Source organism: Astatotilapia calliptera, chromosome 23 (genome assembly GCF_900246225.1).
Source record: "Astatotilapia calliptera chromosome 23, fAstCal1.2, whole genome shotgun sequence".
Taxonomy (NCBI): Eukaryota; Metazoa; Chordata; class Actinopteri; order Cichliformes; family Cichlidae; genus Astatotilapia; species Astatotilapia calliptera.
In genome coordinates this window covers 11360128-11372476 of record NC_039323.1, presented here as the reverse complement: position 1 = coordinate 11372476, position 12349 = coordinate 11360128, and the positions used below count along the sequence as shown (strand labels likewise).

Below are 12349 nucleotides of genomic sequence, written 5' to 3'. Positions count from 1 at the left end.
TTTTCACGTAAAGTCAGGAAAATTACAAAAAAGGCAGAACGCCTGATGTTTCGGAACATATTTACTGCATGCAAAGCATTGTGAGGATGGTAGTTTGTATTTTATCTGCTCATCAAGAAATGCATTGCATTACAAGACGGTTAAAAGCAAGAACGGAGGCGAGTTCTTTATCCACCCAACAGGGAATTCTCTCATACTAATGGCAGTTTCAAGGTGATGTGAATAGAGTACATTGAGGTGGAAAGCCACAGAATATGGACTGACCAACTTTTCCTATGAGCACTTATTTTAACAAAGCTTGGCAGGGTACAGAGCAACACAACAACAGATGTTAGAGTGTGAGAAAACGGATAGACACCAAAAGAAGAAGTCTGAGAGTTCCTTACTAAAAAGCAGGCGGGCTATAATTAGTCGATAAGAAACAGGTGCAAATGTGCAGCAGAGTAGAGAGCGGGGTTGGCCTCAAGAGAGATTTCACTCAGGAACCCTCTCTTTTTTTATTTTCTCTTTGTCTGTGTCTTCCTTTGTGATTATTGTTTTCTCTCTTCCTGCTGTTGCTTTTCTTTTTTTTTTTAATGTACAACAAGTAGTTTTTGTGTCAGACACCAGTTTGCAGGTGTGCACGTTCTCACACAGAAACACACGGGGTTTCTCTGGGCAAAGGTTTGAATATTTTTAACCAATGTGTACTCTCACCACTACACACACGGTACATGGCCTCTTTGAAACTACAGTTTTGTTGCCTCTGGCAAAGTCTGACTGTACGGTCACTCGACATGCTAAGAAAGTACTTTCATTTTGTACAACTGAAATAAAAAAAAGGCCATTCTACAGCCTTGCAGGGCATTGCACGGTAAGTAATAAGCTGTGAAGTTATTGTTTGCATTTAAGAGCATGCTATATGTGTGACATCCTGAGTGACAGCTTTTTTTGCAGCTCTTCTATGAGGTGTCACAATTGACTACTATCATAAAGTACTGTGCAGTGTATGATTAAAAAAAAACACTTATCAGGTATTATATTGTGAGCAAGAATAAGGTGTGAATGAAACATCAATGAGTTAAAAGAGATAAGTGTAAGCCTAGCCTGTATGAGTCTATGTGTGTTTCTGATTGCACGTACAGGAGGCTGGCTGTGGTTTTTAACACATTGTTCACCCATCTTGCACAGCTTCCCATAAAAACCACCCACAAACCCACGTGAATAAAAGATAATTCATTAGCAGCAGTCAGTATTCCTCCTATTCTATTCATTTAAAGAAGGATTCGAGGTAGATGTACAGCAAAATGGACAAACTCTTACTGGCTGCACGTTTGTTCACGCAACAAAGTGACGCACAAAGATGAAAGTGCTGGAGAGGGGAAGCAGTGACTAGAAGGACAAGGCGATCAAAGAGGAAGATGAGGGGGAGACAATGTGAGAAACATGAAGCATTGTTTGACTTCACGTTAACTAAAGATACCTATGCGTAATTTGCATACGCCGAGCTTAGGTCACCTCAGCTGAACTAAAAGCCGCTTGGTGCGACAGCATCTTCTCGGTCGCGTAAAACCTCGCGTGAAAAGTTTCCGTTAAGAAGCGTTTTATTTGGTTTCACAGATATAAAAGTAAAAAGAGAAAGGCTCGACGAGTATTTTTATTTGGTTTTGACAACACAGATCTGTAAAATCACAAATGCAAACTCCTCTAATTTGGCTCCTCATCAGCCATGATGCAGACAAAGCACACTGATGACTCAGTATGGAATATGGAGCTAACACACAAAGCCACAATCTTGCCATTCTATGTATTGTTTCCAGCCTTATTATTTTCATACGTTTCATATTGAGACAGGTAGGTGGTGAGGCTAGTTCAGGAAAGGGGGTTGTGGGTCTCGAGGTGCTAGACAGAGTGTAATAAAGTACTGAACTGTAATAGCCTCTAAATATTTTTGGAGAGGAAAAAAAACATAATGGTATGAAAATGGTCTGCCATAGATGGACAGCCTCTACAGGCACGTGCAGCATTTTATACAATTATATCCGATTTTTTAAAAAGCCCTTTATATCTGAACATTAGCCATTTATATGCTTAAAGCGAGACAAACAAACACAAAGTTGCAAATACACAAAGTATATGTGCCTCTATTACTCAACACATTATAAGATTAGGGACTAGCACTGCAACAGCATGCCGTTGTCATCAGCGGCTAATCTGTTTTCTCAGTGGTGCGATTAAACAGCTTGCCCTAACAATGTGACAAAAATATGGAGAAGTGTCTGCTGTTTTCTTTAACCAGACCCTGAAACTGCATCCGTAAGTGTAAGAATCCAAATGTAAGACATATTCAGATTATAAATGTGTTTAATGACAAGAATCACTCAGAGCGTTCAAACCTTCACCGAGGCAGCTCGCTCTGTGCGCGCGACTTCCTTTTAAGGGACTAGGATTGCATTTGGTGTATGTTCACCTTGTTTTCCTCGTTCCTTTAAAGTGCATTTAAAATATGTAATGGATAACGGGTACTGATTTGTAAATAACTAACTATATTCTGCAGCATATCTCTGATTAGCTCATTCTCTCTCTTGACGATACTTTCTTTAAATATTTAACATATTTGAGGATCATCTTGAAAGAAAGGCAGATATGAAATTAAAAGTGAGATCAGAGGTCAAATGTGACGTGATATTTGGATGCAAACGATACTCAGAATCCTCAAATACCACAATCATCTCCTAAATGTTGTCAGGACAAACAGGCAGCAGAATTTTAAACATAAGACATTTTACTGAAGTTTGACCTTGAAGAAGAGGTCAGAAGTCCAAAGTAATATTTTGAATCCCCCTATATCATTTCTCATATTCCCTTATGCTGTCAATATAAACAACGGTAATTAGAAACAGTTTTAAACAGCTCTACGCAGCATTATTATCACGTCGACTTATCTATTGACCTTGAAGGAGAGGTCAGAGGTCAAATGTGACATATTTTAAATCTTCACACGGTACTTTCTATATGTTGACAGCGCACAGTACAGCTGTAAGGATACAGGAAATCGTCATGTTATTTGAAAAGAACCTCAAAGCATAAATATTTTGTGGTTCCTGTTTGTTTAATGTAAAGCTATATCTATAATTACCTCCACCAAGGATGTTTTTGGTAGCGTTTGCACGTGCGTCATTCTGTAAACGTGATATTTCAAAACGTCTTTATTGAATTCTGACCAACCTTTGCAGGAGTGTAGAGCGGTGTCACATTGACAGTTTGTTAAAATTTGTCTCATTATTCATTAAAAAACTGCAGAGTAGTTTCCTGATAAAGAACTCATTGCTTACTCAGCTGCTCGCTTCAGCTCCACTAACTGCTCTCCTCTATTCGATTTCAGGTCTCTGTTGTGACTCGCTCTTCATTTAGCATGGAGTCCCTACCGCTAGCTTTTCACGGGGGCCAAGAAAACCATGTTTTACACATGGAAAACGATCTGGTACGTAAAGGACCCCGTCGCAAGAGGGAGTTCATACCTGAAGAAAAGAAGGATGAGCTCTACTGGGAGAAACGTCGCAAGAACAACGAAGCTGCCAAGCGGTCACGGGAGAAGAGAAGGATGAATGACTATGTGCTGGAGACTCATCTCATGGCTCTGAAAGAAGAAAACGCCAGGCTCAGTGCTGAGTTAATGGCCATCAAGCTTCACTTTGGCTTGGTTCACCCTGCAGCGTACACAGGCCAACAAAGTAATCCACTGCAATGCCATTTCAACAGCAGCAGCCAGCCTGTAAGCACCACCAGCACCCACCAACAATCCCTGCAGAGAAACTACTACTGGGGTGGTAGAGACTCTTCTGTCCTGCCCAGTCACCAGCCTTCTAACTCCTTTCTGATCCCTGCATACGCCCTTCATACGATGAGAGGCTATTCGTATTTCAACAGACCAGCTACTAGCGGCTCTGGCATCCTCAAGCCCCTTGTGCTTCCTCGAAATCTCCTGCCAACCCATTCCCCTCATCCCATAGGTCCTCTACTGAAGCCCATGGCAACAAGAACCCCCTCAGATGAAGAGGAGGAGCAGCAGGTTCCAGGGCTGCTGTCCATGTCTTGCCCACCTCCGCCTCATAAAATCATCGCCAGAGCAGGCAGAGCCCATTCTCCACAAAGACAATACATGTCTGACTGACTGTGAAACACAGAAGGACGAATCTAGCGTACAGCTTCATCAACCAAGAAACAAATGTGTTATTTCTTTTTCAGTACTGTCATACACGCCTGCTGACGATGTAACGTTATTGCTGGGAACTAACGGCTCAAGGTGCGCAGCCCTTTCAAAATGAGAACTTTTCAAGTGTGTGCAGCATGCAAACCTCCCCCCCCTCTCCACTTTTTGTTCCTACAGAATCAGCTGTCAGCTCTAAGTTGCTGACCATTCCCATTGCAGCCACATAAAGAACATTCTAAAGTAGGAGTACAATTTTTTCCATACAGTCCATTCATGCTGTTTAACTTCACAGAACACGATGCTGTGGTGTTTGTGCAGTTCGCTGTTTGGTACTTTCCTGAGAAAGTATACAAAGAATAAAACGCACACATGTGGGTCAGTGACGATAACAACACACGCTCACCTTTGCCCACCACTCTCAGTTCAGAAATCTGTTAATGTTATGCAAAACTGTGACTGAGCTACAGATGTGTGTCCGGTGTCTCGATGTTTCACTGGTGTTAATGCAGAATTTACAATTAAACTTCTCTGTCATCATATCACACACTGCCTTTACAAACTGTAGGCCACAGTCTGCCTCCAAACGGAAAGAGTGAAGTATAAGATGATCTGTTTTGCCGTGTGAGCAGATGTAGTCATGTTCTTCCATACTGTGCCCACAATTTGTTTTTGTTCCATTAACCTTCAGAACCCTGACATTGTTTTTAATATTTTTACACGTAAAATTGATTAAAACAGATGAATAACAGCATTTTGAACAAAGTCTTTGCTTTATTCTTTGACACAGTGCTCACAAAGATAAAAAACACTTCTCTGACTTGAACCATGAAGATTGCCCACCCCTGGGCCTCTGTGTCCATGCTTAAGGTTTTTTGGGGCTTTGCTAATAAAGTGTGACAGTCTAACCTCATAGAGATAAAAACAGAACTATTGCATAGGATTTACAAAAACAGTAGCTGTGACCCCTTTCTTGGATTTGGCTTGTGTTTCAGTGTGTTTTTGAGTCAGCAGCCAGCCACCCCGGCTGTAGCGGGTTGCTGGCTCATTGACAGTGCTGCTGGCCAGGCAGGCAGCCAGTCCCAGTGGCTCAAAGACAAACTCAAAGAAACATTCAGTGTCAACAGAGAGACAGCAGCTGACTGCAGATGAACTCTTTTTATAATATCACACTACTTTAAAATAACTTAACCAGCTATTTAACATCAATTACGAAGCAACATCAGATAAGCAAAAGTAAATTGGAACTTGGACTATGTTCGGAAACAATTTGCATTCAATAAAGAGTGAGCAATAGAAATCCCACCTGTTTGCTTGCTTCTTATTTGTCATAATTGTCTCTCACGGGTAACGCCTAACTTTGTTATCAGCAGACATCCAACTGAAATAACAGGCAGCTGTTATTCCCCTTAAGCTATTAGCTGGGTTATATTTCTCATCAAGAGTACAGCCAACAGGAGTCTGACGGACAGCTAGCAAGCTATAAGCTATTTTTTTTAGCCTTTTTCAAATAGGAACAGTGGACAGAAAGAGGGGGGAGGCATGCCGCAAATTATTTTTACGCGCCCTCAGCCATACGGCATTGTGGTCGCCGACTCATCCCAGTGAGCTTAAGCAGCGCAGGAAGCTACTGATCTGGTGGCTAAACAAAACTTCCATGTAGTTAAAACAGAGAAAATGTGGTAATTTCAGAGTGAGATGCACTTACAGGTTTTTAAAGCTGCCGAAGTACTCGTGGTGCTCTTTAAGCATTTGTGGACATTAGATTAAACAAATAAAATAAAAAAATAAAGCACCGGAGGGATTTTTTTCCTAAATAACTTTGTTTTACCTCTGGGCTACACACAGCCAGAGTTATGTTTTAGCTGATCACCAGTGGTTCTGATCTATGAGATCTGTTATTAAGACTAGTTTATGATATATTGTTTTCTTTTTTGTAGTGGTGAAATTGAAGTGATCAGAAAAAACACTAAATAAAACTTGGCTTTCTAAAAATAGTTTTGTATGAACACAAAACTATTACAGCAAAGCTGCACTGCTATAGTGGTCAAGGGACCAGAACAGCAAGTTCAATTTCAAGGGCTGGAGGGAGGTGGGGGTGGCCTAAGTTTATATTTGGTGAAACCCTGATTGAGATATACTGGTGACTTCAGTTACATCAAATGAAAGCAAGCAAGTTACAGTAAAGCAACATATAGCATCATACGTGTCACCACAACTGCAGACAAAGTCCGAGCTGTGACCTCAATCACAGCCTCGCTGGGTCAGCCCAGCCAGAGCAAGTGCTCTAAACAGAGATCTGGTTGCTGTATGACAGTTTGATCTTTTGAAAAGAATAATGAGCAATGAATGAATCATGATTATTTCTCCTCTCTGTACTGGTTACATATCAATATAGTAATCAGTATATTATCATTAGACTGGTCCAACGCAATAACTCAAAGGCCCAGAATTTTCCATTTGCACACTGTCATCACAGTCAGGCATACTGAAATACTACTACATATAAAAACAGTGCAGAATTATATCTGGGTTATATTGTTTGTTTGTTTTTATTCAGTGGCAGACAGGCTCCCGTGAGACTTCATGCCTCTCAAACATAAAGAGCAGACACTGTTTATTTTCTATTTAGTAACTTCTATAATTATCATGTACAGAACCACTGCATATAAAATTAGCAGAGACATACTGAAATGCTGTAGGCTATATTTTATAAGCATATTTGCTGCCTATTAGTTTCCATTTGTCTGTAGATTTTTCTCACATCGAGTTTTAGTTTATGCTCTTTGGTTTAGCTTCTGTTTGACATTTTGTGTCTTGTTTAGTATTTTCGTTGGACTGGAGTTTTATTACTGTTCGACTCCTTGCGTTTAGTACCCTCTTGTATGTTATGTGATTCCCCTTTTAGTGACTTCCTGTTTTCTTCTGTTAGTTATTAGCCTCTTGTGCCTCACCGTTGGTTTGTCTTTCCTTGTTATTGTCTTAATTTGTTTCAGCTGTGCGTTGTTACCCTGCTGCTTGTACTTTTCTTGATTACTTTGTGTTTATGCGTAGCCTCAGTTTCCCTTTTTCCTTCTTCCGGGTGTCTGTCAATGTGCCATTGTGTGTTCCTGCTTAGTTACCCCATTTTGGATTTTTATATTCTCTGCATTCGACCTTATTTATCTTTATTTGTTCTTTAGTGTAAATTTTGAGTCTCACATTTAGGTGCTGATCCAGCAGTTAGTGATACCATATTCATAGCCTGAAATACATTTTCCAATAGCTTTAGAGAAAATGGCTTTTGGTCTTCATATTTGTGCATGTTACATTTTTATTATTTTTTAAAGGTAACATATTAGACTGTAGCCTAAAAGTAAAACAATGCTGGATGAGCAACCATCATTTCAACTTCATATCTAACTAAAAATAGAAAACTAAGTGAAGAGAAAACTGGGTGAGCATTTTGCAGCTATTTAGTTTAAGTGGCAGCAGGTCAACAACATGATTGGGTATAAAGATCGGCAAAAGTTTAGCAATCTGGAAAAAACACAGAACTATTTTAGAGGGATGTTTCTCTATGTACAAATTCAAATTTTACAGCTAAAATAATGAAAATCTGATTATCTATAGTACATAACATCTTCAAACGATTCTGAGAGAAATCTCTGTGCAGGAGGCACACGGCTGAAAGTCTGCACTGGATCACTGTCATATTTGGGTCCTCGTGCAGCACTACATAAAAACAAGGATGATTCTGTCATTCTGAATGAGTGCACGGGCTCGTGAACACTTCCAGAAACGCTGCTGTCTCCTCTGGACCAGAACTAAGGCTGGGCTTCAGTGGAAAGCTGTTCTGTGGTCAGATGATTGACGTTCCCGAGCCCGTGTGGTACAGAATCAATTAGCCGTGTCATGTTATACACACGTATCTTTTCCTTTATTGGTTTTTGACCTTGTCTATTGTGTTCAGAAGTTTTTCTAGAATCTTTGAGTCGTTTAAGCATCACAAATGATAAATTCACCAATTTTATGTTGACAAGGCCTTGTCATACATTGCTGAACTCATGCCCACACAGTGTTTTTGCAGCACGGGGAAATCCTTTTAGTTCTCAGAAACTCCATCCCTCTGACACTGACAGTTAACTTCAGTTAGTAGTGAGATATTCCAGAGGATGTTTTTTGAAGTATTACACAACTTTCCCTCCCTTTTGGCGTCACAGTTCTAAATTTCTGGAAATGAACACATATTTTTCAAAACACATTGGAAATGTTTCAGCTGTGTTGTTTTTGTAGTGTGACTACAATATGAATGATATGCATCTAAGTGTGTTCTTTTATTTGCATCTCAGTGTGTATTTTTCCACGTTGCCTTTATTGATTTATTTCTGTATTATTCATATTAGAACCACAGTTTTTGACATGCAGCCATCGGTGGTTGCTGGTAATTCTTTGTGCGACCTGCTGGCGTGAAAGAGCGTGCTAATCTACAACTACTTTAACCACTTTATGTTGTGATATAACTGAAAACAATTTGAACTGTTTGAACTTGATCGTAGACTTTTTATTCCAGTCACAGTAGCAAACTAAATCATCATAACACTGACAAACACAGGTATCAATAAATGTCATCTCACTACTAGTTAAAATCTAAACCAGTACAAAAATGACAATTCCCAAGACAAATCACCACTCTGAGATGACACATTGCAAACACTAACTAGTACTGATTTGCACACTTTTCTCGTTCAACTCTCAGTCATATGCTAGCTCAGTAATCAACAGTAATCTATTAAACTTTTGAGAAACTCTTTATCAGAACATGTGTGAAGGTTTGGGGATTTTGAAGCAAGAAACTAGGCTCAGTTTAGCTGCCCTGCATTTGTTCTCTACTTAAACTAGAACCTGCGCTTGCAAATTGTTACTTGCCTCTTTTTCACCCTCACCCTCACCAACGAGCAGCTGTGGCAGGAGACACTGTACATCGGCAGTCTTTGTTCAAACTAATGATTCAGATGTAAGATCTTGCCTTAAACTTGTGTGAAATGCAACCTTTGAAACTTTTTGTGGGGCACAGGATTTGGATAATGAATGCAAATACATATTTATTACGCACAAATTGACAGGTGCATAGTGCAGGTGTGCTTTTTGAAAAGCTTATCAGAAGCGCTGCAAGCAAATGAAAAGCGGCGCACATGTCGCAGCAGGTGAATTGTTTTTTTTAACAACTGCTAACCACTGCATTCCCATTTAGACCACCACACCTCAACAACATGGTAACAAAAAAACGTGTGATTACGAACCCCCCACACACACACATGCACACACCCACTGTGTTACATCATTTCAGCCACTTTATGCTTGTTCCCATGGTACGGATGGAAATAACCTTGCTGAAGCAGAAGCTGGGTATCTCTGTGTTAAAGTGCATTCTGACATCATTTCCTCTGGCAACCAAATGAAGAAGGTAGTTCAGGGCAGGGTTTTAACACGCTCTGTATTTTGCCACTTTTGTCTACTCCAAATAAATTAATAAATGGTATAAATGCAAGGCAGACCCAACTGAGTAATGATGTCATTTCACACTAATTCTGGCATCTAAAGCAGGTGATGACACATCTGACATGTTCATTATGTCTCTTCAGAGACCGCCGAAATCTGCATAGGTAGCCACAGTCAGTGCTCAGCAAAGGCGGAAGGAGTTTCAGGTATATTACTTTGAAGTTACAAATGAAAAAAAAACTGTCATAATAATTTGTTTTCAAAGAAAATGTAAAAATTTAAAATTCAATTTCAACAAGGTTTTGTTAAAATCCTATCTTGACTGTAAATAGCAGAATAATATTTAACACGGAAGCCTGTTTTTATCTATTCGCATAAACGCTATTGATTCGATTGCAGCAGGTGTCTTAAAAAGCTAATTATCAATAAGTCCTTTCTCTTTTACATACAGTACCTACATAATCAGCTACTCGATATCTAAAAAAAGAAAAACAAATGTTATTAAATACCAAAATTCTTGTTCATGGTCACTTTTTTCAGATATCTTCCCCTGCGTCAGGCTAAGAGGTGTATATAGGTGAGACATCACTAGAAAGACCTGAGAGAAAGAGGGGACAGTCATAACAAATGCACAGGCTTCCACACGTGTGACACAGATGAGCGGTAAAGGTATTCTCATTCCTAGTATAAAAACGGATGAGATGTGATGATCAAAATTTAACAAGAACGTAACGATCAGAGGTGACTCATTGTAGAGTCATTGTAGGTGCAAAAACCATTCACTTTCACATGTGCCTTCAGAGGTATGAAAAAAAAACCTTATAAGGCGAGATGAGTCACTCTAGTCTGTATTCTTGATGAGTAGCCAAGTGTTAGACTGGTAAACACAGAAAAATTCTTAAAGTGTGAATGACACCCCCTCCCCCCCTCCAGGGGATGGATATGTCTGATATGCATTGGGGGTAAATTGCTTATACAGCTAGTTCTGAGGAACGCTTCTCTTCTCTGCATGTTTTCAAACATTTTGTGGTGGTTTGAGTGGTTTCAACAGTTGGGGGCACAAACATGGTGCGATTATGATAAATACCTGTGGGTGATTTTGGACTCACGTTTATGGGAAAAGCTTTTGAAAGATAATGCTCACCTTGATGTCATCTGGGCTAAGGGGCAGTAAACGTGTGGCGTGTTTTTGTCAACACATTTGCAAATGTGGGATCTTATGACCTGTTTGCTCACCTTTATACAAAATAAAATCTACAGTTTTGTTGTTGTTGTTGTTTTGCAGATGAACTCCAGATATATTTTGAGACCCTATTTTTTTTAAAAAGGAGGAAAATTTGATAGAAAATAATACAGGCCTATGAGTAAAAGCAAAATGCGTCTTACATCACTGAAAGTTTCAGTATATGTGTACTGCAGGCTTCAGCTTTCCACGTGACATCAGTGTAATTTAAATACTGAAACCCTCATGGCTTCCAGACTAGCAATGATACCACAGATCTTGAACATAAACGTGTTAAAATCAAATTTATAAATATACTTGTTGTTCCTACAGTATTTAAAAGTAGAACGGGAGGCAGAGCCTTCAGTTTTCTGTGGAACCAGCTTCCAGTATGGATTCAGGAGACAGACACTATCTCTACTTTCAAGATTAGGCTTAAAATTTTCCTTTTGCTAAAGCATATAGTTAGGGCTGGATCAGGTGACCCTTAGTTATGCTGCAGTAGGTCTAAGTTGCCGGGGAATTCCCATGATGCACTGAGTGTTTCTTTTTCACTCACCATGTGTTTATACACCTCTCTGCATTTATTCTTTATTTAATATTAATCTCTGGCTCTCCTATCTTCCTCCCTTCCCTCCCAACCGGTCTCAGCAGATGGCCTCCCCTCCCTGAGCCTGGTTATGCCCAGAGTTTTTTCCTGTTAAAAAGTGCTTCTATATATAGGGGTTTGTCTTTTTGTTGGGGCTTTCTCTGTCTTACTGTAGGGTCTTCGCCTTACAATATAAAGCAACTTGAGACAGCTGTTCTTCTGATTTGGTACTATAGAAATAAATAAAGTAACATTGAAATTTAATGTTAAAATATTCCTGGATGAGGAAGCAATTTAACTAAATAACTCAAACAAACTTTTAATGCACGGGGATTTTAATGGGGCAGTGGTTCACACTGTTGCCTCACACGGTCCTGTGTGGAGTTTCAGTGTTCTCACCCGTGCCTACGTGGGTACTCTCCAAACATTGCGGCTTCCTCCCACAGTCCAAAAACATGCACAGGCTAGGCTAACCTGCGATTCTAAATTGGCTGCAGATGTGAATATGAGACTGTCTCTTTCTCAACCCTCCAACAGATTAGCTTTCTATTCAGGGTGTACCATGCCTCTCAGCCCCTGATCCCTCCACTCCATGACCCTGAACTGGATAAGGAGAAGAAAATGGATGGGACTCTTAATGAGTATGAAGCTGTATACTGAGTGTTAAAATGCTGAGAACTTTAAGTGTCATTTATATGACCAGTTATCAGTCAGATAACTGGTCATATCAGTACAAAATGAATTCATTTACCCAGTGAACACTAACAGGGCTTGATTTTGTTTTATATTAAACTCACTGCCATGGATTAAGTCATCATACCCACACGATTAAGGAGTAACAATCTTGAAAGCCCACAACAGACACATC

At 39.8% G+C, this 12349-nt stretch overlaps 1 protein-coding gene across 2 annotated transcripts in view; it reads right to left on the bottom strand.

Moving 5' to 3' along the window:
- Positions 1-6066, bottom strand: part of atp8b3 (ATPase phospholipid transporting 8B3) — a 41577-nt gene extending 35511 nt beyond the window's left edge. Inside the window, exon 1 of one of the 2 annotated variants that reach the window (XM_026158074.1) lies at positions 5496-6066. The gene's annotated coding sequence lies outside the window, so the exon portion shown is untranslated. Of the gene's footprint in view, positions 1-3500; positions 3519-5495 lie in introns of those variants that run through there. The other variant, XM_026158072.1, reaches the window with a different exon arrangement.
- Positions 6067-12349: the final 6283 nt, after the last annotated feature.